This window comes from Gracilinanus agilis, chromosome 4 (genome assembly GCF_016433145.1).
Source record: "Gracilinanus agilis isolate LMUSP501 chromosome 4, AgileGrace, whole genome shotgun sequence".
Taxonomy (NCBI): Eukaryota; Metazoa; Chordata; class Mammalia; order Didelphimorphia; family Didelphidae; genus Gracilinanus; species Gracilinanus agilis.
The window spans coordinates 205,083,274-205,109,369 of NC_058133.1; the positions used below are offsets into that span (position 1 = coordinate 205,083,274).

Below are 26,096 nucleotides of genomic sequence, written 5' to 3' on the forward strand. Positions count from 1 at the left end.
ATACCGAAGAGGGTCAAGAATCATGAGGCCTGAGGGAAAAAAAAAACATTGAATTACACAATTAGAAGAGAACAGTTTCATTTGGATGGTGAAATTGGAAGTCAGATTGCCAAGGGCTTAGAAGTCAGGAAAGGTGGGGGGGGGTCATTTAAGGTAGATGACTTTTTTAAAGGAGTTTGGTTGTGAAAGAGAAGAGAGTTGTCAAAGAACAATATCTTTAAGAGATAGTAGTATTATGTGAAGGTTTTTTCTTAAAGGATGAGTGGCATCATATCTGAATGTGTTTGTGGGCAACACAGGAAAGAGAGGGAGAGACTAAAGTTTAGAGGAAAGAATATGACTAAAAGAACAACTTCTTAGGAGAGATCACAAGAAATAGGACCAAAGGAACAAATACAGGTTTTGGCTTTAGTAAGGAAAAGGAAAGGAAATGGGCATTTATTAAGCATCTGCTGTGTGCCAGGCACTGTGCTAAGTGCTTTATGAATGTTATCTCATTTGATTCTCACAACAACCCTGAGAGGTACTGTTACTCACATTTTAAAGTTTAGGAAACTGGGGCAAACAGATGCTGTGTGACTTGCCCAAGGGTCACACAGCTAGTAAGTGTCTGAGATTGAATTTGAATTCAGATCTTTCTGACTCCAGGTTCAGTGTTCCAATTTACTGAGCCATTTAGCTGCTTCTGTGGCACACCGTGAACATTTATTAAATGTTAGTTGATTGACTGATCCATTGACTATGTACTTGTGTAGTTGATTTTTTGAACCCAAGAATAGTATATTTATCTTATTAAATTTTACATTATTATAGCTGGCCTATCATTCCAGCCTGTTGACATATTTTTGGATCCTGATTTTATTATCCAACCTGTTAGCTTATCCCTCTTACAGTTTTGTGTCATCTGCAAATTTCATAAGCATCCTATCTAGGCCTCCCAGTTACTAATAAACATGTTGAAGAGAACAGGTTGGGAACAGAATCCTGTAACACTCCATTAGGGCAATAGTCTCCAAAATGGGGTATTTGCAACTAGGGAAATGTAAAATAGGGAGACAAGAAGAAAATATTAATTCTTTTATTTATTTTAATTTATATGAAATATATAATATATAAAATAGTAATATTTCTATTTATTTAAGAAAATTAGAAAAGTTAAAATGTGCTTTCCGCTTCCTTATTTTTTTACTTAACGCTTTATGGAGTGCTTGGCACATAGTAGGTATATAATAAATATTTGCTTGTTGGTTTCAAACATTTGATATACAGATTGACACTGGTGTCCTATTACTGACTCATTTAGTTAATGTATCAAATGGTCACTAGTCATGTGCAGTATATAAAATATCTTAAAGGAAGAGGAGGAGTTCTACAACATGGAGGGATTGATAGTAGTACCCTTACTAATCCAGCATATTGACATTTATCACTGTTACTTGTGTTTGATTAAGTAAATTAATAGATTATGTTACCTAATTTTAACTACACTGATCCTCACAAAATGGGCAAGTGGCTTAAAAAGTTCCCTGAAAGAAACTGTGGGTTAAGAGCAATACTAACAATGAGAATATAAGCAAAAAACCCGTGAAAATGGCAAAGCTAACATTTTGCTTACTCCTGGTACAAGTCCTTCATTAGCCCCCTTATGAGGTAAAGACAATGATGATCTAATTAAATATGACAATAAACCATCTCCCCCAACTCCAAATAATAAACAAGATTATTTGAATTATGGGTTTATATCCAGTATTGGTAATGATAAACCTGACTTTAAGAGCACATTGTGTGCTGAGATATTAGCTAAGGATTGTATGAAGCCATCATGATTAGCAAGGCATTTAAAAACTAGATTTCTCTTACTGAAAATGATGAAAGTATTACACTTATAAAAATGTATCACACTTATAAAAAATTCTCATACATACATATGTATTGGAAACATATTTTTAGCCTGTTTAAAACCTGTCTAGAGACTTCTATGGGTTTTGGAACTATTTATTAAAAATATTTAAATTGTGATATAATCCTATCAGCTAACAAAAACAGCTGATTGACATCAGGGAAGATGGAAATTTGCTAGATGAATTTCAACAAAATAACCTGAACTCCCATGTATGTATCTTGTGTGTTCATAGTGCTTTCTATTTTGTTTTTCCCATTAAACAGAGAGTTCTTTGAGAACAAGGAAAGGTTTTTTTGCCTTTCTTTGTATAGAACAGTGCCTGCCACATAGTCAGCACTTAAAAGCTAGTTGTCTGACTCACTTTTGAATCACTGTGTCATGAACTATTAAACAAAGGTTTTCAAAAAATAATGAAACATATTTAATCACTTAACTTTCAATAAAAGTTTTAGTATTATTTATCTAGAACAAAAGGATTTTCATATCATTAATAAGTAAAATAAAAGCATTTAAAATAATAGTACATGCATACAGGGGCAGCTAGGTGGCATGATGGATAGAGTGCTGGGCCTGGAGTCAGGAAGACTAGCCTCAGACACTTAACTAGATATGTACCTCTGGGCAAGCCTTTGCTGCATGCTGCCTGAAGAACATGATTCAGGATACATAGAGAGAATAGATGTGCATCCCTGCATGAGGGATGAAATTGGTGGGAGTGCTTTGGAGAGGAGATAATCTTCATTTCTGCTTCAAGAGAAGACAAAGCAGACATATAGGCGAAGTGGTTTCAAGATGTCCTTAATTGCTTGCCTCCCTAGAGACTTCAGGAAATTTCCCTTTGATTGAGATTGGGGACTCTTTCTTAGTTGAAGTGAGATTTCATCCCACTCCCATTTAAAGAGTTCATTTGTGTAAGATCTCTGATTTTTGCTATTTGCTTGGATAAATGGGTTTACTAGCTATGTATTATTTGTGTTGATCTTGTGTGTAACTAGAATTTGGAAGGAATCCAGTGGGCATAAGTAAACTTGGAGCATCCTTCCCCACTAAGGGATAGCTATCAGGAAAGCTGGCAGCTTTTGAACCTAATAATCATGTTCCTAGACTAGAAATATTTAGGAATAGCAGACATAATTCTAGTCTGTTTTTTTCTCTTTCGAAAGAGACAGCCTTGTGATCCTTTCTCCTGTTATCTTTTTTTTTTTTTTAGATCCTTAACTTCTGTGTATTGGCTCATAGGTGGAAGAGTGGTAAGGGTGGGCAATGGGGGTCAAGTGACTTGCCCAGGGTCACACAGCTGGGAAGTGTCTGAGACCGGATTTGAACCTAGGACCTCCCATCTCTAGGCCTGGCTCTCAATCCACTGAGCTACCCAGCTGTCCCCTCTCCTGTTATTGTCATTGTACCAGAGATCTTCTTTTATGTTGACATCAATCCATGAATCACTATTCTGGGTCCAGTTGTTAAATCAATTACAAATGAATTTAAGTAGACTGTCATTCAGTCAATATGTTAATTTTTTATCCATACCTTTATTAAGGTCATTAAAAGTAGTCCAACAGTCACACTGTGTGTATCTTGGGAGGCAGCTCATCCAGGCAGAATGATTTTTACTAAGTGAGAATAATTACCATCTTCCAAGTTAGTTTAGGTTTTATTCAAAACCCATTTTTTGTTCTATATTTCATAGTTGGAAGTTCATTTTGGTATAGGAAGAGATGTAAAATAGTAATTGAGTAGTTTTGCCTTCTTTCTGTCATCTGTGTGCTTTCATCACCTTCATCTACCTTAAGCAGATATTTTTACTGTGGGAATGACAAATGTTTTAGAGTAATAATGTTTTCATATAGTTTTTTAAAAGGTATTATATTTTACCTTTTACATGTAGTGGTAATTTTCCACATAAATTTTCTGAGGTTATAAGATCCAATTTGTCTCCTTCCCTCCTTTCCCCCACTTCCCAGAAGTGGTAAGCAATTTGATTTGGGTTATACATGTACTATTATGCAAAACATACTTCCATATTGTTCATTGTTTTAAGAGAATAATCATAAAATAAAAAATCAAATAAACTGAAGTGAGAAATTGATCTGCATTCAAACTACAACAGTTCTTTCTCTAGAAGTGTATAGCATTCTTTGTCATAAGTCCTTCAGAATTGTCCTGGATCATTGTACTGTTGAAAGTAGCTAAATAAGACTTTCACAGTAGATCATCATACAACATTGCTTTTACTGTGTAAGATGTTCTGGTTCTGCTTATTTCACTCTGTATCAGATCATGTAGGTCTTTCCAGTTTTTTCTGAGGTCATCCTGTTCATTTCTTATAGCACAATAGTATTCTATCACCATCATATGCCACAATTTGTTCAGCTGTTCCCTTTTATATAGTTATAGTCAATGTAGATAAAGGAAAATCCAGTAGGAGCAACATTTACTAAGGTCTCTACTATGTAAGAAATTATCCTTAAAACTTAGTTGGTCTAGGAGACAACAAATTGACAATGCTTTCTGATTACCTAAGTACAGAAGCCCAACAGATAAGAAGCTGAGAGAACCTATATTTAACACATGCTTTTGACCATGTGTGCCACTAAGGCAAAGGCACAGAGGACCTAGAGCCCAACCAAATTAATGCTTCCTCCTTGATAAATATTCTTTCCATGTTATTGTTAAGTAAATTTGCTTTTGCTTAATGTTAGATGGTCTAAGTGTCTCATTTTGTTCCACTCCTGAATCCGATCAGGTCTGGTCCAGGATAAAGATAATCCTCATAAAGATTAATTCTTTGGTCTGTCATTTCATTTGTCAGAACTAGGAACTCTGTAGGAAAGAACTTCATTCTTTGATTATATTGATAGATGAACCCTTCGGTTCATTATTATCTAAACTAGAAGTAAGTTTAAAAATTCCAGGCAAGGACAGCATTGCAGTATTGAATAGAGACTAGGGAGCAACACATTAGACAATTACAGTGACTCTCTGGAAATGACTCAGAGAGGACCCTTGTGTAAGAAGACTACTGGGATTGGGGCACTGAAATACTGTACTGTGGAGGATGTGGGGAGGGTGACCTGTGTGGGGAGTCATGGATATTTGAAACAGGAAGAATACAAAGGTAGCTTCTAATGTAGGGGTCCCTGATTGCAGATACCACTTCAGGAGAAGAAATATTACGGGAGGGGTATCTTTCTATCTTTTATCTAGTAATAAGATAATTGCAAGCATTTATATAACATTTCTAGGTTTGCAATGCCCTTTACACAATTATTTCATATTATGCCAAACAACCAGTGCCATTCACCTCATAATGAGGCCCCAAGAGGTTCCCTTCCCGATTAGTTTGCTGATATCTCAACTAGGGAGTTAGGTAGAACATCCTACTGTACAATGTATTTGGAATCATGGGGCCTGGATTCAAGACCTGCATTTGACGTTTCAATTGAACAAATATTTAGTAAGGGCTAAGGATGTGCTCTATGAAGACGACTCAAGTCTTATTGTCTGTATGACCTTGGGCAAGTCATTCAACCTCTAGAAGCTTCAGTTTTCCCATCCGAGAAACGAAGGTTGTTGGGCTATTTGGTGCCTTCCAGGCGTGAAACCTAGGACGCTGAGAACTCAGACAAATAAGATTTGGGCTTCCAGGTTGGTCCCAACCCCATCTCCTCCTCCTATCTCTGCCCCTCCTCTGACAGTATAGGACACAGCGGGGCGGGGGCGCACGCGCCCCCACGCACGCGCTCTCCTTTCCTGGTTCGCTCCGCCTTCTCCAGATCCCGGTAGGAGGGCCCGGGAGCAGCGGGGTTTGCTTCTCTCCCCGCCCCACCCAACCCCACCCCAGCTTAGGGGTGCGACGCCCCCAGCTCTTCGGTGGGTGCCGCGAAAGGAGCCAAACCCGTGGCTGTAGCTGCCTGTCTCCGCACCACGCACACGCCTGGCCCGCTGCTAGGGCCCCAGCCGACGAAGAGGAGAACCGGGAGGGCTGAGGTTACCATCTCACCTCCTTCTCTCGCTCCCTCCCGCTTCTTTACCTCCTCCGAAGCGGCCCCGCCCCATTCCCCTCCTTCCCCCCCCCCCCACCCCCAACTCTGGAAGGGGAAACTGGGCGGCCGCAGGCGCGAGGAGAGGTGCGCGAGCGCGAGACCCTCCTCATCCACGGGCGCGAGCGCGGGACCCTCCTTATTCCCGGGCTCGAGCGCGAGTGCGCGAGAGAGACCGAGACCCTCCTCATCCCGGGAGCTAGGCGGAGTGAGGAGGAGGAGGAGGAGGAGAAGGAGGAGGCGGTGCCTCTGCCGCCGCCGCCGCCGCCGCCGCCGTGTCCGCCGCCCGGGGCTCCTGTGACAGGAATAAGATTACAGCGGATTGGATTTGGCCCGTGGGGGGAGGCCCCCGCACGGTTCCTCTGGAAGAAGACCCGGACCGCTGAGAGAGGGGAGACCGAGACTTAGGGAGGCGCTTGCCGAGTAAGGTCGAGTGAGGAGGGTAGTCGCCACTGCCGGTGGAGAAGACCTCCAACCCCCCGCCCCCCACCTCCCCGGATCCACCGGGACTGGGACTGGGGTGGGGGTGGGCGTTGACGCCGGGTTGCAGCGAGGCCACCCATCTGAGCAGCAGGTAAGAGAGAAAGGGCGAGAGAGGAAGGAAGGAAGGGAACTGCTCCCTGTTCCTAGGACTCGTGAAGATTCATCATCTTACTCCCCCCCCCCCGGCCCCTCCCCCCGCGAGACTGAGACGTGGGGCAAATGGTTGGAAGGGGGTGGTGGGGGATGGACCACGGAGGGATTCTGATGCCGGATAGGCGCGAAATGGGGGCATCTCAGGTGGCAGGCACCCACTGACGGAGGCCTCATGGTGGTGGTAGTGGGGGGAATAGGAGGGGGTTAGTTAGTGGCTTTAGTGTCCCCGGCGGCGGCGGTAGTGTCATGGAATTTGGTATCTGATGAGCGAGTCCTCTTCTCCAGCTTAGGGTGGTGCACCCAAGAATCGATGCATAGAAGCCTCCCTTGCTAAACGTGGCAGGGGATGTGCAGGAAACAACGAGCTACAAAAAGGTGCCGCGGAAATGCAGCTAAAAACCATCTGTGAAAATTATTTGTGAAAGGTGCCAGGTTAAGGCACTGGATAGGGTTTGGCCAGTGGGGCGTGAAATGCTTCACAGACCTGCTGTGGAGAGAGTGATGGTAATTCCTTTGGGAAAGGGAGTAGAATAAAAGACTAACAAGAGAGGAAAGGACTCTTTGGTAGATGTTATGATATACTTCTTGTGGAGTCTAGAGAAAGCAGGATTGGAAGCTAGCTGTTTTGGAGGGGGGTGGGAATGCACACGTGAAAAGAGAAGGAACCCCCCCCCCAAATTTCTGGTGCTTTTGACCTGGGAAAAAAGATAAGAGCTTCCTAAATATTTTGGCTTCTTTCTCCTTCAGTGTGTGAAGCTCTCATAGGGCTGTATTTTTTTCTTATGTCCCAGGTGTGGACAGTGTATAATGGTCTACTAATAATATTGATATTCGTAAGAAAATTTATTATTGGTCTTTGATGTCTTTGATCTTCTTCCTTGCTCATCTCCAAGAAAAAAGGGAGCCTTTTGAGTCACTTCACTTGACATCAGTAAGAAAAAGAGAAGTATTTTATGTAGATTCCCTCCCCCCCCATTCCCTTTTAAAACACAGGTGAAAATATTTCGAATGAGGAAAATGAGGCAATATGGTGAATAAAAGGAATCTTTATTTAGGTTGTGGTTTTTCTTTTTGGTATGGGAGCTGAAAACTATTAGTTAATGACAAGGTGTGATATTTAGTAGTGCAGCATTCATTCTTGGCTTTTGATTTCAGAGTAAGGATGAAATACAAAGACAAAAAAAGATACAGTAAATGTGGAATAAAGAACAAAAACATAGGTACATAGATAAGAGTTGTGAAGCTCTTGCAGCATCTCACAGGTGGAAGATCATCTTTGAAAATGTGGTCATAAAATAGGATATCAAGCTGAAATCTATATTTAAAATTATTTTCTGTAGTGGAAACAACGCAATAATTGTAACTACAATTTATGAAATACATCTATTTTCCCAGAGAATTACCTCATTAAGCATAGCTAGCATTTCTAAGTAACAAAAGATAGTTCAATGAGCTATGTTCCTTATGCACATACTTTGTGTGTGTGTGCATGACATGCATTCATTATGATGTCATGCTTTGACATCAAATTAATGAAATGGTATATAATTTGATGTAACTGATATTTTCATAGAAACAATTTTTGTTAATGTTATTCTTATGGCATCATGCTAGTTAAGCTGAAAATTCATACTGCTTTGCATGGATAATTCAGATACAGATTCTGTGCAGACACCAGTAAGGATCAACTGGCTTCAGAAATCAAACTAGGTGTTCCTAGGAATTATTTTTGAACAAGTAACTGAATTTTAGGAGGTACCACCTTCACTTTGGAGACCTTCTGGGTTTAGGAAATTGAGGATGTAGGCCAGATAAGGATGAATTTACTTGATGTTTTATTTGTCCCTAGCCTCAAATGCTGCCACCCGCTGGCTTGCCTTAAAAAAAAAAAAAAAAAAAAAAAGATATTTCATTGCCCCATTCTTCCCTTCTTATTACGCCCTCCAGTGGAGTGGAATAGATTTTTGTGGTAGGGGAATAAGAAGATGTTTTGCTCTCTTTTGGAACCACTAATTCCTGTCATTTCCCTTCCTTAGTGGGCATACATATTAATAGCTTTCAAAAGGAAACTTCACAGATGCAGGAGTTTGTTAAGGTGGGATTATTCTGAAGTAAAAAAAGATGCCTTTGTTTTTAATATAGAAAAAGAAGCAAATTTTAGTTAGATTGAAAGTTTTTCATTGTGTTCCAGTTTAGCACTTAAATTATAATTATGGATTATCAGTAATAACTTAAATATTAGTAATTGAGTAAAAGAGACATAGTAAGACAAACATTAAATATACAAAGTGCAAACAAAAATACATAATTACATAGAGCAATTTATTTGTAGAAGTTTATTTCAGGTGTGTATTATGGTTATTTATCTCTGGGATTGAGAATTGAAAGAAATCAACACTGCTAGGGCAAAGTTTTTTTTTTTTTTTTTTTTTTTTTAAGAAATAGTTTTTCAGGGGCATTTTAGAGCTCAAAGTTGTAGTTTCAAGAACATCAACTTTTTACGGCTACTTTTTATATGACCCTGGGCACATCACTCAACTTTAGTTTCATTATTTTCAAAATGAAGATGATAATTTAGATGACTTCTAAAACTTTCTTTAGCTCTAGAGATCCTCTAATAGAATGTAAACTCTTTGAAGGCAGGGGCTGTATCATTTTTGTCTTTGTATCCTTAACCTCTAACACAGTGCCTTGCACATAGTAGGTATTAATATATTCTTATGAATAAATAATCCACCTTAGGCAGATCTGTTTAGTTTAAGATGACACCTTCCAGCCTTCTTCATTGCTTATGAAGCATCTAGTTGACTATGGATGTTATGCTCAGTGATCATTTTTGTTAAATATAAAAAAATTAGATAATACTGAAATTTATGTTATTTAAAAAGTAATATTTAATGGTTTGTCTCAAGATTACTTATTGACAAAGACCACTTTGAGTAGAGTACTAAATTTCCCTAGGAAAGTTTCGATTCTTGGCTTCTCTAGGAAAGATTTGATTAATCTTTGATTTTTTTTTCTGCAATTGCAAGTAACTAATTTCAAATAAAAGTTTTCATGGTACTCATTTGGTACATGTTTAATATTATGTGCTTGACTACTCTTGCTGAGTAAATCTCATGTCTTGCTACCAGGTTTGCTCATGCTGTTACAGTACTTTGGATAAGGCTCTTTTCCAAAAATTCCTGTTTTCTTAAGCCACAATTAAGACCTCATTTTTTTAACACCCTCTCCCCTTTTCCCTAATTAACATTGAGTTATCTTTTACTTCCTTCTTTGTCAGGTCCAGTGGCTTTCTGTTACCTCTAGGATCAAATAATAAACGATGCTTTTTGGAATAAAGTTATTTGTAATTTGACTTCAACTTATCTTTTTAGCATTATCACACATTTTTCCCCTTCATATATTGTGGTCTTACTCTAATGGCCTTTTTTACTGTTACTCCTACATAACACTATTTCCTCGTCTTTCTGCCTATAGGCTGACAGTCTTTTTCATGCTTGGAATACATTATCTTCTTATATCCTCCTCTTAAAATTGTTGTTTCCTGAAAGACTGAGTGGAAGAACCACTTTGGATAGCCTTTTCTGATCTTCCCCCATCTGCCAGTGTCTCCTCCCCTCATTAACTTTGTGTTTATTTTACATATATATATGTTGTCTCCCCCTGTAACATGTAAGGTCCTTGATGCTAAGGACAATTTCACTTTTGTCTTTTTATTTTCATTGTCTGGAACAGTTGTTTTTCTTGTAGAAGGACCTTAATAAATGCTTTGTTAATTATTTTTCTATATATTTGTGTATATAAGTTAATACCTGAACTCAATAAATATTAGTCATTGATGGCATTGATGGCTAAATAACCATGGTGGGTAGCTAGGTGACTTAGTGGATTGAGAGCCAGGCCTAGAGTTGGGAGGACCTGAGTTCATATCTGGTCTCAGATACTCTCTTGACCTTTTTTTACTCTTCTGCCTTGGAACCAATATACAATATTGATTTTAAGATGGAAGGTAAAGGTTAAAAACAAATTTTAAAAAAGAAAAGTTTAACCAAGGCATGTGCTTAGATGGCTCAGCAAGTTTGGTAAATTTAGTGTATTTAGGACTTGTACCCTTTCCAGTTTATATTGCTGGCTAGTTCACTTTGATCTAGTTCAAGGTGTGACTTTTCTACTCCAAACCTTTATTGTTGAAAAAAAATTTAATGATGCTTTCTTATATTACTGTCATTTCCTGGTGACATCCCCTCTTCCTGTCATAGAATCCTTTCATGTAAAAAAATAGTTAAATAAAACAATCCATTAACAACCTATGTCCTACTGTATTTTATCACCTCTTTGCTAATAGGCAGGAATCATACTATCCTGCCAGTTCAAGAATGACCATGCATCAGTCAGAGTAATGATGCCTTTCAGTATTGTGGTCATCTTAAATTGTTTTCTTGGTGATGCTTACTTTTCTTTGCATACATTCATACAAGTTTTCCCAAATTTCTCCACCACAGAAAGTGCTACCATAAATATTTTTGTACATACATCTTTTCCTCTGTCTTTGACTTATTTGGAAATATGTTCAATGGTGCAATCACAGGTCAAAAGCAGTTTACAGTTTAGTGACTTTAAAAAATATATATCATTTTGTGTTGCTTTCCAGAGTAGTTAAATCAATTTAAGGCACTACCAACAATACATTAGTAGTCCTGCCTTCAGTTCTTGCAGTAGTTATCATTTTTTGTCTTGGCATCTTTGCCAATTTGATGAGTGCAAAGTGAAACCTCAGTTTTAACTTCTGTTATTATAAATTTATTATTGTTCAGTTGTATCTGACTCTGTGGTTCCTCACCCATTTGGGGTTTTCTTGGCAAAGATTCTGGAGTGGTTTGCCATTTCCTTTTCCAGTTTATTTTATAGATGAGGAAACTGAGGCAAAGAGGGTTAAGTGACCTGTCCAGAGTCATACAGCTAGTAAGTGCCTGAGGCCAGATTTGAATTCAGGTCTTCTTGATGCCAGGTTCAGGGCTCTATCTACTATGTTACCTGACTGCCCTATTATAAATAAATGTTTACCAACTTGAGCCGACTGCTTTTCTGTCTCTTTTCCCACGTCTTTCAAAATAAAAAAGCTTCAAGACACCCCAAACCGTAACAAACCTAAAACAGCAAAAAGGAAGAACAACAAAACAAAACACTTAGGCTCTTTTATGGGTGGGTTACCTTTTCAGTTCTCTGACTCTTCTCCCATGCTCATTATGCATGACAGTGATGCATTCCTTCCCAACCTCTGTTCCATGGAACAAGATTTTAAAAAAAGTATCAGGATTTCTTGAGAATTGCATATTCTTATTTGTTCTCCTAAGTATTACATTATATATGCATAAAATACTAGGTGGAAGTATTCTTGGGTATAGAATAGGGCATTCTTTTCTCTATTTTACTTCAAAATTTCTCTCACTCTCCTTTTCCTTATGAGTTTTTCTGTATTTCCAGATCCTGCTGAAGCAGTATATATATATATATTCCATTAATAAATTTGAAGCTCCACAGTGTTCTATAGCAATATTAGCTTAAGAAATCCTGATGTAGGTACATTTTTCCCAACATTCAGATTGAGGAAGAAACAGATCCTGGAAATGATTGCACTAACTAGTTACTTTAGTGGAAGAATGGATGGCAATGAAGTAATTTACCACAGATACATTCTGACCACTGATAATACATTGGATTACTGGCCTTCTTTCTCTTAGACAAAAGTGATAGTGATTAAATAAATATATAATATATGTGTGTGTATATTTTCCCCTTGAATAGCACTGTATTCTATACTTTGGATTGGAAAATTATCTGCTATCTTATAATTATACACATTTTTGAGATTGGTAGGAATACTTTTGTTTATGGTATCCAAATTTGATTTTAGAGACTTGGAACAGGATATTTGTTGCTAAAGGTTAACTAATATCTCAAAATTCTCCTTTTTGGTCTTATGGACTTTGTGGTTTTTTTTTTAACCTTGAGGGCATTCATCTGTTCAATTTAGTCTATCTTGTTATTTTGAGGACTAGCTATTCTTCTTATAGTTTATATAGGTCAGTGATTCCCAAAGTGGGCGCCACCACCTCTTGGTGGGTGCTGTAGCGATCCAGGGGAGCGGTGATGACCCCAGGTGCATTTATCTTTCCTATTAATTGCTATTAAAATAAAAAAAATAATTTCCAGGGGGCTAAGTAATATTTTTTCTGGAAAGGGGGCAGTAGGCCAAAAAAGTTCAGGAACCACTGATATAGATGATGATATTAAGAGATTTTTATGAAAGGGACTTCTTGTTCCATTTTCCACATAATAGGGGACCTTCCCATCCCCACTATTCTGAAAATAAACTATCATGTTTGGCCCTATTAAATATACTTTTTAGGGGGCAGCTGGGTAGCTCAGTGGAGTGAGAGTCAGGCCTAGAGACAGGAGGTCCTAGGTTAAAACCCGGCCTCAGCCACTTCCCAGCTGTGTGACCCTGGGCAAGTCACTTGACCCCCATTGCCCACCCTTACCACTCTTCCACCTATGAGACAATACACTGAAGTTAAGGGTCTAAAAAAAAAATAAAAAAATAAAAAAATTTATAAATATACTTTTTAGCATTCCTCTTTTGGTACAGTAATTGAATTAGTAAATCATTTTGGAAATGTGTTTGATTTTTAGTATTTTTTTCTTAGAATGAATGTGGCTCAACTACTATATCTGCTTATTCTGCCTATAGCTTAGTACTCTAGTTCCTTGGAAAGGGATGCACTATATAAAGGTAAATATAGACTTCCTTATAATTGCATGGAACCAACTTATCAACTATTTATTTGAACAGAATCTCCAGCAGCAAATGTTATTAGATTTCAAGAAATTAAAAATGAAAATCATAAGGGTAAAGAAGATATATATGTTTTGAAAGTATATATCCCTTACAAACTTGAGATATGAGGCTTATCATCACTGTCTCTTTAAGTCAGTTGTAAAGGAAGCTTTTTGTCAGAGGAGGCAGTACTCATACTGGTGACATCTTGAATATTTTTGAATTCTGTGTAAATTGTGTTGAAGTTGCAATAGGTGAAAACTGAACAGTTTAGGACCTCCAAAAGAAGTATTATGTTGAAAGTATTTGTAGAAATAGTTGAATTAATGAATTCTCTTCGAATAAATTTTCTTTAGAGTGCAATTAGTTTGAAGTTGGCTGTATTAAAAACAAAAAAGAAGACTATACTTCCCCTCACCAAAACTAATCAAACCAATTTAAACAGTTATTTCAGCTTTGATAGTATTTCCTACAGAGAATAAATACATTTGCACTTATTATCTTTTTAAGAGGCAGGATAGTTTAGAGAGTAACAATTTAAATGCTCTTCTGTGAGCCATGATTCTAGAGAAACAGAAGATATTTAATGGAGATATTTTGAAAGAAACTGGAGAAGACTTGATTGGTATCTTGGATTAAGGTAAAGGAAAATTTTGTTGGGAGAATTGTTTAACTCGTGAAGAAACATTATAAATAGAATTCAGTGAGGAGTGGGACTGGAGAAAGTGACTACTGAGAGATGATTTAACAGAAGTTATAAAATAGAAGATAAGGAAAAGTGTTTTTTCTAATTGATCTCTCTCAACCTTTAATTTTTTAAGAACAGAATTCTTGAAAATAGGTTTTGAATATTCTGAATTAACCTTATAGTGGAATTGTGTTTCCTGAAACAAGAAGTCAGAGAGATGATCATAGATGAATCTGAACTTAATTGATTATTTAATGAAAGATGTCATGATTTAGTAATTAATGAAGAAATATCCAAACCCACCTGTGGATTACAATAGATTGATGAGAATAAATACAGGAACAAATTATGTAGTAGGTTGAGGAGTGACTTATAAGTAAGTGTGGCCAAGCTCCTTAAAGCCCTTTTGTAAGTCCAAAAACTTCTTTGTAAGTCATGCAGAGCAGTGTTAGTGGATGGAATAGAATTCAATAGCTATGTCTAAGTATGCACATAACAAATACCTTTGGATAGAGTTTTTGCTAATCTTTATAGGGGACTAAAATTAATAAGGCCAATTTTAGGTAAAAGAATTTTTATTTTCATTATCTCAGACTTGCAGTTCTATACTTTTACATCTTCTATTAAGGCCCTTAACCTTCCTTCAGGTGCTTTAGCTTTGTAATTGTGTTTCCCTTATCCTGGCCCTTCCTTCCTCCTCTCTCTTCTCTTCCCTGAACTCTCTCTCCTCCTATCTTCTCTCTGAAGAATGAGAAAAGAATTAATTCATTCATTTAAAAATGAATATTAATCAGTCACTTAAGAAGTTAAATTATTTACTTGTTGCTGAATGACCCAAGGCAGGCAGGAAGGTTATGTAGTTTCTTCAATTTATAGATCATTGTGCCTGATTTTGTTCTTAACCAGAATTCCAGACTATAAAGGATAGCTTGTGAACATATAATTTTAAAAGAAAATGGTAATCAGTGTAACTTAGAATGAGTTTGTCCAGAACATATCAGACTAACCTCATTTCCTTTTTTAACAGGGATCAAGGGAATACAATGCATATATTATACCTGGATTTCAGCAAGATATTTGACAAAAATCTCTCATGTGGTCCTTGTGGACAAGCTGGAGAAAAGAGAGTTGGACGATAGTATAGTTAGGTGGATTCAGACTGCATGCAGAAAGGGCAATGAAAATTAATGTCAGCCTGGAGGAAATATTTAACAGAGTACCCAAATTCTTAACTCTTATTTTGGTAAACAATTTTTACCAGTAATTTGGATGAAGAAATAGTTGTCGTGTAGAAATTTGGTTGACCTTCGTTTCCCATTGTATACCAAAAAAATGCCAAATGGATATAGAACTTAGACATAAAAAAGTAACATAATAAATCAAATTAGAGGAACAAGGAAGAGTTCATGAATAAATAAATTATTTTTTCTCAGAAAATAAAATAGAAAATTTTGATTATATAAAACTGAAACATTTTTGTATAAACAAACTGAATGCAGTTAAAATTAGAGGGAAACAGGTGTTTGGTTAGAAAAATTTATTAGATGAACACAAAGACCCCAAGAACTGGAATAAACACTGTTTGACAAAAACTGCTTGGAAAAGTGGCCTACCAGAAAGATTCAATTTGAACCTCACATCCTATACCAAGATATGTTTTTTTAAATTTTATTTTCAAAGGGCATACACAATTTAATAAATTTGGGAGTATTAAATTGCTTTCCAAAAGCCCCAGACCAATGATGGGCAAACTTTTTAAAGAGAGGACCAAAGGAAAGGAAATGCTCATCTGTCAGTCTGTTTCTAAGGCAACTCTTTCGAAGTTTCATTGTAGTGTGTCCTACTCATTGTATTTGTCAGATTAGGAATAATGTCACAGGGCAGATAGAGCATTTCAGTGGGCTGCATCTGGCTCGTGGGCTGTAGGTTGCCCATCACTGTCCTAGACCAATTAACAGTTCCACTAACTATGCATTAATGTGCCATTTTCTCAAAACCTCTCTAACATCTTAACTTTCCTTTTTTAATCAACTTTGCCAAATGAATGGTACAGGCATACCTCAGAGATATTGTGGGTTCCGATCCAGAATACCACAATAAAGCAAGTATCACAATAATACAAGTCATATGAATTATTTTGTTTCCCAGTGCATGTAAAAGTTATGTTTCTGTATTGTACTGTAGTCTGTTTTTTCTTTTTTTATTTGAAAAATTTTATTTAATTAATGGATTTGGAATATTTTTCCATGGTTACAGGATTCATGTTTTTTCTCTCTGCTCCTCTCATCTCCTCCTTCCGTAGCCCATGAGCAATTCCACTGGGTTTTATATGTGTCATTGATCAAGACCTATTTCCATATTATTAATATTTGCATTAGAGCGATCATTTAGAGGCTATATTCCCAATGATATCCCCATCTACCCAAGTGATCAAGCAGTTTTTTCTTCTGTGTTTCTACTCCCATAGTTCTTCCTCTGAATGTGGCTAGTTTTCTTTCTCATAAGTCTCTCAGAGCTGTCCTGTGTCATTGCATTGCTGCTAGTACAGAAGTCCATTACAATCTATTTTACTACAGTGTATCCATCTCTGTGTACAATGTTCTCCTGGTTCTCCTTTACTCTGCATCAATTCCTGGAGGCCATTCCAGTTCATATGGAATTCCTTTAGTTCATTATTCCTTGAGCACAATAGTATTCCATCACCAGCATATGCCATAATTTGTTCAACCATTCCCCAATTGAAGGGCATTCCCTCATTTTCCAATTTTTTGCCACCACAAAGAGCGTGTCTATAAATATTTTGGTACAAGTCTTTTTCCTTATTACCTCTTTGGGGTATAAACCCAGCAGTAGTATGGCTCCCAGGATATGTTTTAAATGGGTACATGGCTTAAATATAAAAGGTTATATCATAAGAAAATGAGAGAAACTTGGAAAAATTACTTAGTAGATGTATGGATAAGAAAAAAGAGCATGACCAAATGAGATAGGATGACATAAGAGAAAATGAATGATATCAGATATATAAAATGGTTTTTCACGTATCTAATAAAGCTAAGATTAAAAGGGAAACATTAATTGCAGGAAATTTTTTATAGTAGGTTTCTTAGATACAGGATTTATAAGGAACTATTTAAAATTTATTATAAATTTATTTGCTCCTTGAGAATTGGTCCAAGGATATGAACAGGGAGTCCAACAAGGCAAGAAACCTAGGCCAGTGATAGTGAACATATGGCATGAGTGCCAAAGATGGCATGCAGAACACTCTCTGTGGGTACTCTCAGCCTCTCCTCTCCCCCAAGTTCATTACTAGAAAGGCAGAGGGACTCGGGTGGAACTATTCCCCTTTCCCTCTCCATCATGCCTGATGACATTTTCCCCATCCCTGCCTCTCTGCCCAGCAGCCAATGGGAACGCAAGGGGGGTAAGGTAAGGTGGGCAGCTCACAGATGGCAGAGTTGGAGGGGATCAGAGTGCTCAAGCCACTCCCCTTCTCTTTACTTGCTGAGGACATTCCTCACTTCACCCACCCTTCCACCCAGCAGCCCAGTGGGAGTGCTTTCTCCCTCCCCTGTGTGGGGTAAGGTGGGGAGGGTCATAACACTTGGTCTGTGGTGTGGGGTGTGGGTGGGGCTTGGCACTCCATTTCTAAAAGGTTCACCATCACTGACCTAAGGTATCAATAGTCATATGAAAAAATGCTCCAAATCACTTCTAGTTAGAGAAATGCAAATTAAAAGCAATTCTGAACGGCAATAAAAAGGAAAATTATATACTTTGGAGGAGAATACAGACTTATTGATGCACGGTTGTGGCCTTATAAGTATAACTATTCTGGAAAGCAGTTTGGAATTATACACAAAAAATGTATTTTTTTGATCCAACTTTGCCACTGCCAGGTCTATCCCAAAGAAATCAAAGAAAAAGGAAAAGAGTCTTTATGTACAAAAATATTTTTAGCAAGTCTTTTTGTGGTAACAAAAGAAACTGGAAATTAGGAGAATGTTCATCAGTTGAGAAGTAGCTGGCTAAATTGTGATTTAGGAATTTCTTATATAAAAAATGAGGCTGGGCAAGTCACTTGACCCCCATTGCCTACCCTTACCAATCTTCCACCTATAAGTCAATACACAGAAGTTAAGGGTTTAAAATTAAAAAAAAAAAGAGGAAATAAATGATAAAAAAGACATGTAAATACTTGTATGAACTGATGCAGAGTGAAGTAAAAGAACCAGAACAACAGTTTGTACTATAACATCAATATAAAAATGAACATTTTTGAGGCTTTAATAAATTAACGAAGAATGAAATGTGCAGTACCAGGAGAACAATTTATATAATAACAAATTATAAAAGTAGTTTTGAAAGTTGTAACAACTATGATCAATACAATGATCATTTGCTATTCTGGAGGATTGATGATGAAACAAGCTATCCATTACAGCACAGTAACATTCCATTACACTCATATATCATGATTTGTTTAATTTTTTCCCAACTGAGGGGCATCTGCTTTATTTCCAGTTCTTTGCTGTTACACAAAATGATGCTATAATTATTTTGTCAAATATTGAGACTTTTTCTTTTGGAGTATATTTCTAGCAGTGGAATTTTGGGGTCAAAAGGTATGGATATTTTAGTCACTTAATATCCATAATTTCAACTTGCTTCCAGTATGGTTGAATCAATTCACAGCTCTACCAGAAATGTAATAGTATGTCTTTCCACAACATTGATTAGTTCCTTCTTTTATAATCTGCCTATTTATTGGGTGTGAAGTGTGGTACCTGAGGGTTGTTTTGATGTTTGTGACTTGTAATAGTATTTTTTCTGTTAAGTTTTAAAAATTCAATTATATTTTAAGATCTGCCTTTTCTCACTCAAGGAAAACAAAACCTATCACAAACATGTATATATATTAAAGCAAAAACAATTTCCCTCATTGGCAATATTAAAAACCCCCCAACAATAACAACAAAATTGAACTTTCAACTTATATGTTTGAGTCCATCACTTCTCTCTCTGGAGATGTATAGCAAGTTTCATCATGAGTCCTTTGGAATTATGGTTAGACATTGTGTCAGAGTTTCTAAGTCTTTCAAAATTTTTTGTCTTTAGAGTAAGTTGTATATAAATAAATGTTCTACTGATTCTGCTCACGTTACTTAGCTTCATTTCATACAAGACTTCCCTTGTTTCTCTGAAACCATTTCTTTCATCATTACTTACAGTATGATAGTATTCCATCCTTTTTATATACCATAAGTTGCTCAGCCATTCCCCAATTGATGAGAACCTCATTAGTTTCCAGACCTTTGCCATCACAAAATAGGGTAGCATTAAAATTTTTTGTGTATATTAGTCTTTCCCCTCTTTTTCTGGTTTCTTAGGGGTTAGAGACTTCAGAGTGTTATTGGGTCAGAGGGTATACACTGTTTAATATAGTATTTAGGGCATAATTATAAATTGCTCTTTAGAATGGGTGGACCAGTTCACAGTTCTATCAATAGTACATTCATATATCTGTTTTCTCACAGTCCCTCCAGCATTTTTCATTTTCTTTTTTTATCTGTTTTTTCTGTCTGATGAATGTGAGGTGGTGCCTCAGAGTTGTTTTAGTGTGTTTTTCTAATTATTAGTAATTCAGATAATATTTTTGTGTATTATTCACATTTTTTCCTCCAAAAAGTATTTATTCATATATTTTAACATTTTGTAAATTGAGGAATGACTTATAAAATCTCCATTATTTTTCTGTATATCTTGGAAATGGGACTATCTATCAGAGAAACTATGCAAATATTTTCCCCCGGGTTTCTTGCTTCTCTTCTAATTCTCGCAATATTGGTATGAAAACTTTAAATTTTGTGCAAAGTTGTTAATTTTACCTCCTTTGAACCTTTTTATGTCTAATTTGGTCATGAATTCTTTCTCTGTCCATAGATCTAATAGGTAATTTCTTCCATGCTCTTTTAATTTGTTTATGATGAATGACCCTGGTAATTTTTAAATCATGTATGCATTTGGAGCCTGTGTCTCTAATGGACACACAATATGATACTTAGAATATATACAGTGTGAGATACTGGCCTATATCTAGTTTCTGTGAGACCCTCCCAGAATTTTTTTTTGCAATAGTATACTTTTCAATAGCTGAGATCTTTGAGTTTATCAAGCACTAGATTTCTGTATATAGTATACATAATCTATTCAACTAGTCTACCTACTATACAGTATCAAATCATTTTGATGATTACTACTTTGTAGCATAGTCCAAGATCTGATTACTGCTAGGTCTTCTTCTCCTTTTGTACTTTTCTTAATTAATTCCCATGATATTCTTCCAGGTGAATTTTTATTATTATTTATTTTTAGTTCTGTAAAGTAATATTTTGGTAGTTTAATTGGAATAGTAATGAATAATTAAGCTAATTACTATTGCCATTTTAATTGTACTGATTTGGCCTGCCCATTAACAATGAATATTTTTCTAGTTATTTAGATTTGTTTGTATAAAGAGTGTTTTATAATTTTATTTACATAATTCTTCTGTGTGGCTTGGTAGGTAGACTCCCAAGTATTTTATACTTTCTCTACTAATTTGGAATAGAATTTTTCTTACTGCTGGATTTTTCTTTTTGGTGATATATAGAAATATCAAAGATTTATGTGAGTTATTTTCTGTCCTGCAAGTTTACTGGTGTAAAGGCAGTATGGGTAGTTGTTTCAATTAGTTTTTTTAAGTGACTAGAATTTTCTATGTAAATCATCATAGTATCTTCAAAATATGATTATTTTGTGTCCTTTATGCCTATGCTTATTCCTTTAGTTTCTTTTTCTTCTTGTCATAGGCAGCATTTCTGGAACTGTATTGAATAGTAATGGCATTTTTTTGGCCACCACAAAGAGTTTGGCTATGAATATTTTTGTATAACCCTTTTTTATTATCTCTTTGGGGTAAAAGCCTAGTATTAGTGGTATTGCTGGATCAAAGGGCATGTATTCTTTTAAAGTCCTTTGGGAATAATTCCAAATAGCCTTTCAGAATGGTTGGATCAGTTCACAACTTGCTGCAGTCTTTATGCTAGTATTTTATTTAAGATTTTTGCATCTATATTCATTAAGGTGATTGGTCTGTAGTGTTCTTTTTCTGTTTTTGGTCTGCCTAGCTTTGGATTTAGTACCATATTTGTTTCATAGAAAGAATTTGGTAAGATGACTCCTTTGCTTATTTTGTCAAATAGTTTGTAGTATTGGGATTAGTTCTTTAAATGTTTGATAGAATTCATTTGTAAATCCATCTGGCCCTGGGGATTTTTTCTTAGGAACTTCCTTGATGGCTTATTTAATTTCTTTTTCTGAGAAGGGATTATTTAAGTATTCTATTTCCGCTTTTGTTAATCTAGGCATTTTATATTTTTGTAAATATACATCCATTTCACCCAGATTGTCATATTTATTGTCATATAATTGGGCAGAGTAGCTCTTAATAATTATCTTAATTTCCTCTTCATTAGAGGTCAGATTGCCTTTTTCATTTTTATACTGGTAATTTGATTCTCTTCTTTCTTTTTTTTTTATTAGATTAACTAGTACTTTATTTTCTTTATTTTTTCAAAGTACCAGTGTCTAGTTTTATTTATTGGTTCAATAGTTTTTTTTTAATCTCCTTTAATTTTTAGGATTTCCAATTTAGTTTTTATCTGGGGATTTTTAATTTGTTCTTTTTCTAATTTTTTAAGTTGCAAGCCTAATTCATTGATCTCCTCTCTCTCTATTTTGTTGCTATAGGTACTCAGAGATATACATTTTCCCCTGAGTACTGCTTTGCCTGTATTCTATAGATTTTGACATGTTGTCTTCTCATTGTCAGTCACTTCAATGAAATCAGTAGTTGTTTCTATGTTTTGTTTTTTGACCCATCAGTTTAGAAGAATTAGATCATTTAGTTTCCAATTAATTTTAAATTTGCCTCCCCATGAACCCTTATTAGTTAAAATTTTCATTACATTATGATCTGGAAAAGTTGCATTAATTATTTCCGCTTTTCTGCATTTGATTATATGAAGATAGGATTAACTCTCCCCTTGCCTATTTTTAGCTAGAACTTATCAAGAACTTAAAGCACTCCTACTTGACACTAAGTAAGAGAGTTTGCAAGTCACTTGCTAGAGTAGGTGACAACTCCGTTGGCCATTGCCCCACCCCTGGGCAGTGCTAGGCAAATTTAAAGATTGTGATTGGTTCCTGTAAAGTGGGGAAGGGACAGGAAGTGACATGGAAAAAGGACTATAAAAAGTCCTGAATTTCCTGTTCAAAGGGCTTTCTCCTTGGAAGCTCTTCTCCTTTGGAGTTCATCTTTGGACTTTCTATGTCAGTGAGCTGGACTAAAGGAGGAGACTTTCCCTGGATCCTGTGCCAGTTTGCTGGGTGAATAGTTGGCCTTCCTTTCCTGGCTTTTGGAGAGATTGGTTCCGGAGATTCCTGCCTTGGCCTTGGAGGAGGATGCATTGGTGAAACTCTGGCTGAAGACACTGCTGCTGGGACTTCTGGCTGAAAATTACTGGGAAAATCCACATGGAGACAAAGCCTTGGGAAAACCCTGCTGGAGCTGAGCCTGGTTTCTCAGGAGAAGGGCTGGTAGGCTTATTAGAATCTGTCTCTTTATCTACATTTTTCTACTTTCACTCTTTCCACCTCTTTGAAAATGAAATTGGTAAAAGTCATTTTGACTTCTGCTGTAATATTTTAAAATCATCAACCACAATATTACTTTAGAAATTCTCATATTTAGCATAAACCTAAATTTAATTTTCTTATTTTTGCAGTGTTTTTAGGCCCTAGTCCATGGTCAGTCTTTGTATATGTACCATGAACTGCTGATTTCAGGGATCTATTAACTAATTTTTCTTACATTTCATTCATTTCCCTTACTTCTTTCTTATTTATTTTTTGGTTTGATTTATCTAGTTCTGATAGGGGAGGGTTGAGGTCCCTCACTAGTATGATTTTACTCTCTATTTCCTCCTTAAGTTCCTTTAGTTTCTCCTTAAACATCTGGATGCTATGCCATTTGGTGCATAAATGTTTAGTATTGATATTACTATATTGTTTATATTACCTTTTAGCAAAATGTAATTTCCTTCTTTATGTCATTTAATCAGATCAATTTTTACTTGAGCTTTGTCTGATGTCCTGATTGGTTCTCCTGCTTTTTTTACTTTATATGATGCATAATAAATTCTACTCCAACCTTTTGCCTTTAATTTGTGTCTCCTTGCCTCAAATATGTTTCTTGTAAACAGCATACTATAAGATTCTGTTTTTTAATCCACTCTGCTATCTGCTTCCATTTTATGGGTGAATTCATCCCATTCACATTCAGAGTTAAAATTACTAACTTTATATTGCCCTCCATCATATTATCCCCTTTAGATACTGCTCTATTCCCTTTCACTCTGTTCTTCCTCACCAGTGTTTTGGTTTTTATCACCCCACTCCTCCCTTCCTCCCACTTCCTCCATTTACCTCTCTCTTACCTTATCTTATTCACCTTCTACTTCTCTGTAGGGTAAGATATATTCTATACCCCAGTGAATATATTTGTTTTTCCTTCTTTGGGCTAGTTATGATGAGAGTAAAGTTTAATCACTGCCTGTCGCCATGTACTTACCTTCCCTCTTCATAATGATTTTTCGCTCCTCTTTGTTATATAATATACTCCATTTTATCTCTCTTTTTCCTTTTCTCTCAGTGCAATCCTCTTTTTCACCCCTTGATTTTTTTTTTACATATATCATATACATTCATATCATACCATATCATCACATATACATACAAATCATATCATCATACTCATCATATACATCATATCATCATAATTAGCTTACTTCCCTACCCTTTTTCTAAGTATATTCCTTCTATCTGCTCTGGTACTAAGAGTAATTTTTGAGAATTACAGATATCTTCTTTCCATGTAGAGATACAAACAATTTGACCTTAAGGAGTCCTTTAAATTTTCTCTTATTTGTCTTTTTATGCTTCTCTTGGGTCTAGTATTTGGACTTCAAATTTTTTGCTTAGGTTTGGCCTATTCCTCCGGAATGTTTGGAAATCTTCTGCCTTATTGAATGTCCATTTTTTCCCCCTAAAAGAATATACTCAATTTAGCTGGCTAGGTGACTCTTGGTGGTAAACCTAGATCTTTTGCCTTCCTGAATATCATATTCCATGCCTTCTGATCCTTTAATGTAGAAGCCGCTAGGTCCTATGTGATGTGATTCTGATTGTAGCTCCATGGTATTTGAATTGTTTCTTTCTGACTGTTTACAGTATTTTCTCCTTGAATTGGGGAAGGAGTTCTTGAATTTAGCTATTATATTCCTGGAAGTTGTCATTTGAGGATTTCTTTCTTGGGGTGATCTGTTAATTCTTTCAATTCCAGTTTTGTTTTCTTGTTCAAAGATATCTGGGTAGTTTTCTTTGATAATTTCTTATATTATGATGTACAAGATTTTTTTTTTTTTGATTATGGCTTTCAGACTGTCTAATAATTTTAGAATTATCTCCTGGATCTGTTTTCCAGGCCAGTTGCCTTTTCAACAAGGTATTTCATGTTTTCTTACGTTTTTTTCATTCCTTTGATTCTGCTTTATTGTTTCTTGATTTTTCGTGAAATCAGTAGTTTCTAGTTGCTCAATTCTAATTTTTTAGGACTGATTTTCCTTCATCAGTTTTTGGGTCTCCTTTTTCATTTCTTCTTGCATTGCTTTCATTTCTTTTCCCCACTTTTCCTTCTCCCTCTCTTAATTGTTTTTTTTTTAAACCTTTACCTTCCATCTTGGAGTCAATTCTGTGTATTTGGCTTCAAGGCAGAAGAGTGGTAAGGGTAGGCAATGGGGGTCAAGTGACTTGCCCAGGGTCACACAGCTGGGAAGTGTCTGAGGCCGGATTTGAACCTAGGACCTCCCATCTCTAGGCCTGGCTCTCAATCCACTGAGCTACCCAGCTGCCCCCTCTTAATTGGTTTTTGATGTCTTTTTTGATCTCTTCCAGAATCTGTGTCCAGTCCATATTTTTCTTTTGGAATTTGCATGTGTTTGCCTTATTTTCACTATCCTCTTCTGTGTCTGTACCTTGCTCTTTGTTTCCATAAAATTTTTTTAGAATTAGGTGCTTTTTTTTGTTGTTTGCTCATTTTCCCAACATTTTTACTGGTAGGCTCTGTTTTCTGGGAAGTTTGGGTATCCTCTTAAACTTCAGTCCTTCCTTGATGCTACCCTTAGCTTTTTTTTTCCTAGATTTTCTGCCAATTTCATTTTTTTCCAATATGGTATGGACGGTTTGAGGGCTGAGAGCTCTGAGAGCCATCTCCCACTGCTGATTAACTTAACCCTTGAGAGCTGATAGCTTAAAGACTTGCCTCAGGCTTCTAAGTAATCTTTTGGTCTTACTCTGAGCTTGGTCAGGACCTTTTTAAATTCTAGCCTCAGGTTTAGGTGTAAGTGTTTTTGGTCTCACTGTGTATTTTATCTATTCCAGCACATAGTTGATTGCTCTGGCCTGGAGTTCCACCCTGAGCTTTCCTCAAAAAGATCCAGACCCACTTTTTGTGATCTATGTCCTCACCCCCAAGCCTAGATTAGGTCTCCTGACCTCTCTCTGGGCCCATGCAGATCAGCCCACTTTAGTGTGTGGACTGCCCTGGGTTGGGATTCCAGACTTTCCTACAGGTTTAGAATTTCAAGGAGTGTCGATTTATTGGTCCTCTATTTGCCCAGACAGGGTCTCAGGGTTTGGATGTTGAATTGGTCTTAGGTTTTGAACTTGGGACAGCGGATGTAAGGGGCGGGGGGTTTGTGGCTTGCTCTTCACTCCTTGCTATTATAACCTCCTGATAGCTGTGCTCCCCTCTCACCCCAATACCCCAGATGTTCTCTGCCTACCTTTTGGTTTTCTTTTCTTGATAGTTGTTTTACTCTG

The 26,096-nt window shown here is 36.6% G+C and overlaps 1 protein-coding gene across 1 annotated transcript in view; it reads left to right on the forward strand.

Annotated features, from left to right (window-relative positions):
* The first annotated feature begins 6,335 nt into the window (after positions 1-6,335).
* TANC2 (tetratricopeptide repeat, ankyrin repeat and coiled-coil containing 2) overlaps positions 6,336-26,096 on the forward strand; it is a 664,538-nt gene continuing 644,777 nt past the window's right edge. The window contains exon 1 of the mRNA XM_044671962.1: positions 6,336-6,520. The gene's annotated coding sequence lies outside the window, so the exon portion shown is untranslated. The remainder of the gene's footprint in view (positions 6,521-26,096) is intronic.